This window comes from Seriola dumerili, unplaced genomic scaffold, assembly GCF_002260705.1.
Source record: "Seriola dumerili isolate Sdu_G_001 unplaced genomic scaffold, Sdu_1.0 BDQW01000011.1, whole genome shotgun sequence".
Taxonomy (NCBI): domain Eukaryota; kingdom Metazoa; phylum Chordata; class Actinopteri; order Carangiformes; family Carangidae; genus Seriola; species Seriola dumerili.
Genome location: NW_019174266.1, coordinates 6,388,351 through 6,394,888, shown reverse-complemented (window position 1 = coordinate 6,394,888; position 6,538 = coordinate 6,388,351).

Below are 6,538 nucleotides of genomic sequence, written 5' to 3'. Positions count from 1 at the left end.
ATTTTAGTGTCTTGTTTACTGGAAACCCAGAGGCTATATGCATTACTGAGTAATGCTTAACCCTTGGAGTCAAGGTGGATTGCTTCTTTGCCAAAATGTGGTGTATAGAGGTACATTAGTTTTCATCCATCTTGACAGATTAATGATTTTTGGCTTAATATGAAATAAAATTTGAAATATTACTACTTTTACTGTGTAAAGTCCAACATGTCAAATCAGTAATACAAGTAATCCAATGTGTAAAAAAAACTATGTATAAGTAAAAGGTGCTGTATTTATGAGCAAAACATGCTCAAGTACTTATATATACTACTGAATTCTTTCTATTTCTACCGGTGGGTAGTTAAACCCATTACAATAATAATCTATACAATGACTGTATGTATTGTTCCTAAAATCTTAATCTGCAAAGTATCTATAGCTGTGAAATAAAGACAGTGGAGTTAAAGGTAGAATATCTCCTTCTGAAATGTTGTAAAGTATAAAGTGCTTGAAAAACTGTTGCTTGTTAAGGAGGTTTCTAACCTCTGGGTTTCCTGCAACCTCAAATGTTAAAATAGCATGATCCTTTGTTGTCATGGTGAACTGCCTCTGAACCAAATTGTGTTTATGGCCTCATTAAATTCTCTGCATCTTTCCTTATAGATAAACATTTGTTCACATGAGCCAAACAGGTTGAATAATAGTGTCATAATTCTCTGGGCAGACAACAGACGCTGGTGTCATTTAAGCAAATATAACAGGAAAGAAAACGTTCTAGTACAAAGGTTGGAGCTGCTTGTCTCAGTTTAATCAGCTGCAGCTGGGCTTGGGGTTTTTCACTGCTGTTACTTCCTGCTGGGAAAAAATGAGGCCAGCTATGTGTTGTTTTTCTGCTCTCTTGGTAACAATACAATCCTCAGCCACACTGATTAAACCTTAGTGGAATACTCAGCTGAAAGCTAAGGTGCCTGGTTTGTTCCATGTCACAGAGCACGTGTGTCTAAAGACTAAATGTAGGCCAAATACGCAGAATGTCATGCTACTTTCACTGTCCTCTGTCCACACCTGCCTTCTCCAGTCTCTCGTATCTTTTCTGCAGCTTCCTCTTCATGTTCTCTCTTCTGCAGAACGACATGTTGGTTCTGATTTAAATGTCTGCACCACTTGCTAAGACGTCAACACTCACCGCAACACTACACAGGCTTCCTCATTCCGCCATTTTGAGACAAACTCCTCCACCCTTCCTCTCTCCTGTGACTTCATGCGCACAGTCTTCTGGAAATTACAACCAAGCATTGCGTATTTTCTACTCAGTCTCGCGCCGCCATACCTCGCTTTCTCATGTTCCCTCCTCTCATGTTCCCTAACTGCCACTCATCCCTCACACTCTGAGGTCTTCCCCAGTTTCCACGGGCCCGTCAGGTGCTGTCAGTGTTAAAAATAAAATCCAGCAACACCAAGATAAGCAGCTCAACTCACCACCCATCAGCTGATGGTATAGCTTGACGCATCGACTCCTAATTCAAGGTCATGAATGCTGTTCTCTTTCCTGGAAGGCCAATTAAAACTCAATGTTGGGGATTTCAGCAAAGACCAGGAACTGGTTAAGCTTCTGCAGAATATCCTCCAATGGAAAGTACTGGAAGAAATTATAAATGTGATGACCAGCTCAGCGGAGGTCTTGCAGTGAGGTTGAATATGTGGAGACAAAGCATTAAGCCTCCAGTATTTATCTGCTACAACTTGAGGCTGCTCATTATGGCTCCTCAGTGTCAGAATGTGAGTCCATATTCAGACCAGAGTTGTGCAGAGCACGGGACACTAAAGTTAGAACACAAAGTGGCTTTATAAATAGACATCAGCTCTCAGGGACCCGCACATTGAAAGCTTTAACTACTGCCAAAGTTACACAGCGTCCTGACTGTTGACATCAGATCAGTGTATCATTTCATTCTACTTCCAGGCAACCGGAGGTTTTGACATCAGAGTTACAAATTCAGCATTTGTAAGAGATTCCTCGCAGGAGAGCAAACGCAACACCCTTCGTGTGAGAGAGCTCCGAGAGCTTTGGAAAAACTTAATGACAGGGTATAGTCATATTTTTTCAAGTCTGTCTTAAAACCACATGCACATCCCAGCATGAACACTGAAGGGCTTCTTGGTTGCAGTATTGATTCTTTCTCTTCACCCTGGCCATGAAAAGCTTTCCTGATGTGACTCCAATGTAAAAAAAAAAAAAAACGGGGAACAAAAGTTTTAGACAAATTGGGTGCACATCTTCCAAAGTTGCTATGTTCCTCCACTACATCTCGACAAAGAAACACAAAACGTGTCATTTTTCCATAGAGTCTTAGGGGGGGAAATCTCTTCGCAGTCAGTGCGGACAGGAGGAGTAAATACAGCAGCCAATCTTTCAGTGTAGATATGGTTATGCAAGTTTTATTTTAAAGACTGACTCCAATGTGCCTGCAGAGAATCATTTTACAAAAGACCAATATAAAACCTACGTAACTTTGAAAAAGAGTGATCCATTTGAGAGAAATGCATTAATCCTCAGTTAGGTATAAGTATTCTGAAGCTGATGATAAACAATGGTGGCTAACATGGTAAGAGTAGCAACAGCTGTTCCTGGTAAAGCACAATTATTACACAGAGTTTCCATTATAAAAACATTTATTCTTTGGTGTGCAAACAAACGGAATCCCCCAAATATATGTCTCATGTTGTTTTTATTTTGTGCAATCAAAATATCATACTCTGCGTAGAAGTGATTATCTTGTAGCGACAAGATAAATTTCAATAAAACAACAACCCCAAAGTGGAGAGGAATAAAGTTTACAATTCATACAGTTACACAATACAATCCTTGCTGCTCAAACTAAAGCAAAACATAAGATTCTCCTGAGCAGGAGTCATCTGATGTGTGTTGGACAAAAGGTTAGCTGCTATAACTACAACAGATTTAGACCATGTCAATTGACCTCATATGTGATCAATTACACAGGCTGGGAAATTGATTTGTCAGAATAAAGTGCTTGTCAAAAGCTCAAAATCAGGGTCACTGTGTCATATGACAAACTTTTTTTTTTATGTGTATTTTGTTGCTGTTAGTTATTCACGGTTTCAGGCGGCACTTGGGTCGTTTTTAGGATAAAATCAGATTCTATTAGAAATTGTTATTCATAGTTTTTATAATCACATCTCTGTTTAATTCTGATTTTATGGCATTTATTTGTGTTATCTGTCTTATGTTGTTTGACAAAAGATACACAGGGTGAATGAAGCCTTATCCACTACATAATGTCTTGTATCCTGTTTTATTATTTGCTTGTAATATATTTTACTATGGTCAAAAGCAGGACTGATAAAAGGAGAATTATGTTGGAGAAATAAAGTAAAGTGAACTGAATTGTTTTACATGAAAAAACATATATATTTCAGATTTGGATGCTTCCAGGGTTCTGTACTAACATTAGAGATGGATTAACAGCTGGGTACATCACTGTACTGTACTTACATGGTTTTCAGGAAATGGCCACAGGTCTGCAGGTGTTCAGCTGAGTCAGCCTGAAAAGGAAACAAACAAAAGACAGACGTTTAGACACTTGTCCTCATTTTCCACAGTTTTCCCAGCACCACTCGCAAGACAGCCTGCATACTTTCCCACCTTGATAACAACTCCTTGTGTTTTCCAAAACAAAGTTGACCTTTTTTCAGGATGTGGACATTTTCACTTTCCACTCCAATAATAATAAAAAAAAAAAGACATTTCATTTTCAGACAGGGGTAAAGAAACATCAGATGTATATCTAGATATAAAAACTAGTCGACAAGCAATCGTGTACAGAACTGTGTGTTATCTGGCAGAAACTTAGCATGATGCATTTTCCCACAGAATTCCCAGGAGACACCATAGCTATAATTAGAAATGCAGTTTCACACACACTTTCTTTTATTAGTTTCAGTTTATTCGAATACAGTAAATCTGAACTGCTTGTGAATTGGTGAACATCCTGGTACCTGAGACAACTTGATCCTCCTAACAAGATCAAGTGTGTGTGTGTGTGTGTGTGTGTGTGTGTTGCAGGGAAAGTGAACAGCATCAGCACTTGTGGTGTACTACAAAATTCAGTGACAGTGTTCTTGCTGATTCTTTGAAAATGAAATTTGTGTTTATGAAGGTCACAAATGATATGTGCCTACTGTACATAATGAATGGTTGTGGAAAAAAATTCAAATAGTCAGTATGTGGCCAAGGTAAGGCCACCACATGTCATTAGAAGAAGCCTAAATATTGTGCTTTTTCTCTACTATACTTCTTTTCTCAGCTATAGCTACTAGTTACCTAATTGGTTTATAAAACATGATGCATTATAATACATTAAACAGCCTAACACAATATAAAATAAGGAAAAAAAATAGTTACCAAAAAGCTTGGTACATTAAATCTATCTCAATGTGCTATTAAAATGCATGTGCAAACATGTTATAAGTTTGAATGCAGGAGAAAGCTATTTTGCATAGAGATATAACTACTGTTTTTCTTTAAATTAAGTTATAGTGATATTAAAGGACAAGGTCACAATTCTTCAAGTCTGCCTTAAAACAATAGTCAGATGCCCACATGAACAAGTGGATCACTCATTCCAGTACAAATGACGGGGTTCTGTGTAAAAACAAACTATGAGGGTTTAGTATTCCAAGTCAGTCAAATAAAGAGAAGATCTTCCAAAGTTAAAATCTTTTTAGTTAGAAATGATTTTAAACCTTTTCTCAAAATACACCGAATGATATTTGGAGATCTTAAACAGAGATGGAATCAAGACTAAACTGTTACTTAAGCTGTGTTTGGTGAATGAAATGATGTGGGCGGATCAGCCCTGACACAGAACAAAACAGTAGCTCATGAACAGCTGTCTGACAACAGTGACGCAACAGTTTTCTAGTGTTAAGCAGCTGCCAAACTCTCTCACAAAGGTGTATCCATTCATCTTTTTCCATCTATTTTCCAGAGAGCAGAAGCGGTTTACGGAAAGACGAGATGTGTAGGGATTATAGTTTCTGAGGCCTGTTGTTTTTTTGACTCGGCGATCACAGGACTCACAAACAGAGCATCAAAAGTAAAAACAGCTGAGCTGCTCGAATAATGTTTTCAGAAGATAATTTGAGTGGCGTTGCACTGCAAAAAATATCGCCTACATATGTATTACTCGAGACTCCCACGTGGATAAAATCAGCTTTGTATTTTCTTATTCACTGTGTGGGTGTCATGAACTGGCCACTTTACAGTAAAGCGCAGCCTGTCACAATGGATACGGGATTATGTTTTCTGTGGGTAAATGAATAGGTTTTATTTGAAAGTATTGAAAGTTCAAAGGGCATACTGAAGGAGAGAAGATGCCCTTTGATATTAATGGATTAACATATTTTCAGCTTGAAAGTGGATTTGATTTATGCAAGAGCCCTCGAGGTAATTGTGTGATTCTTCCACCCCCAATGACAGAAGGCAAGGTTTTATCACAACACCCTGCAGCTGCAGCGCATTCAGCAGGTTCACTGGGAAAAACACTTAGCGAAGACTGTTACTGAGAGGCTCTTACTGTTTGTTCAACTACTTGTTTAGTCTCACTTGTACGTTACATAAATGTACAGTGGAGGCTTGACATGTTATTTTTCTTAGGGGTAAAAATGATACTTTTTGTTTAGAACAGACCTTTTCCAACATGTTTTTAATTAATAAACATTGTCTATGCTATTAGAGACACTTTCTGTTTACCCTGTTTGCAAATATGTTCTTTTGGAGGTTAAAGGTAAAATGCCAATGATAATGATAACAATAGCGGGTACTTGTACTAATTTCTAAATCTTTTTGTTTTTGTGTCTTCATTGCCAAAATACATCTGCATTTCACAGCCAGATAGCTCGGAAAACTGCAACTGTGCTGAAGCCACAATGAAGTCTTCCGAGTTAACATATGGTGCATGTTGGGTCAAATCTGCAGAAGCAAAAACACAGCATGTTTTGTCAAAAACACAGAAGGTCGGCTGAGTAACTTTGCTGAAATTGGGCAGATTTAACTTGTTGAGCTGATTTAGAGTTGATGTAATGAGCCCTGCAACAAAAAATAAAGGAACACCACTATCACTGATGCTAATGCAGCTGAAACCAGGAAATTCACTCTCACAGGTTGACATCTGCACCTCTACACCTGCAGTTCTAGTCCAGCACTGCTCCATCTACTGGTAAGAAAAGCAGCAGCAGCAGCACCAGTTTGGATCCCCTGTACAATCTGCACACTGCAGAGAGGACCTTCTAGTTTAGACCAAATATAGACAAATGGAGACGTGCTGATGTGCGCCATCTACAGGCAAGCAAAGCAATAGCTTCTACAATTGTGACAGTTGGTGTCAATTCATTGAGCATGGAGTGCAGTGCAGTTATTTCCTTATTTCTAGTTGCCATTAGTGTACGCGAGTGTTTGAAGATTTATATGTTAAATGTTAAACCGGTAAATGTTTGTTTGGCAGGAACATATTCCAGCGAAATCAGGAGGAGA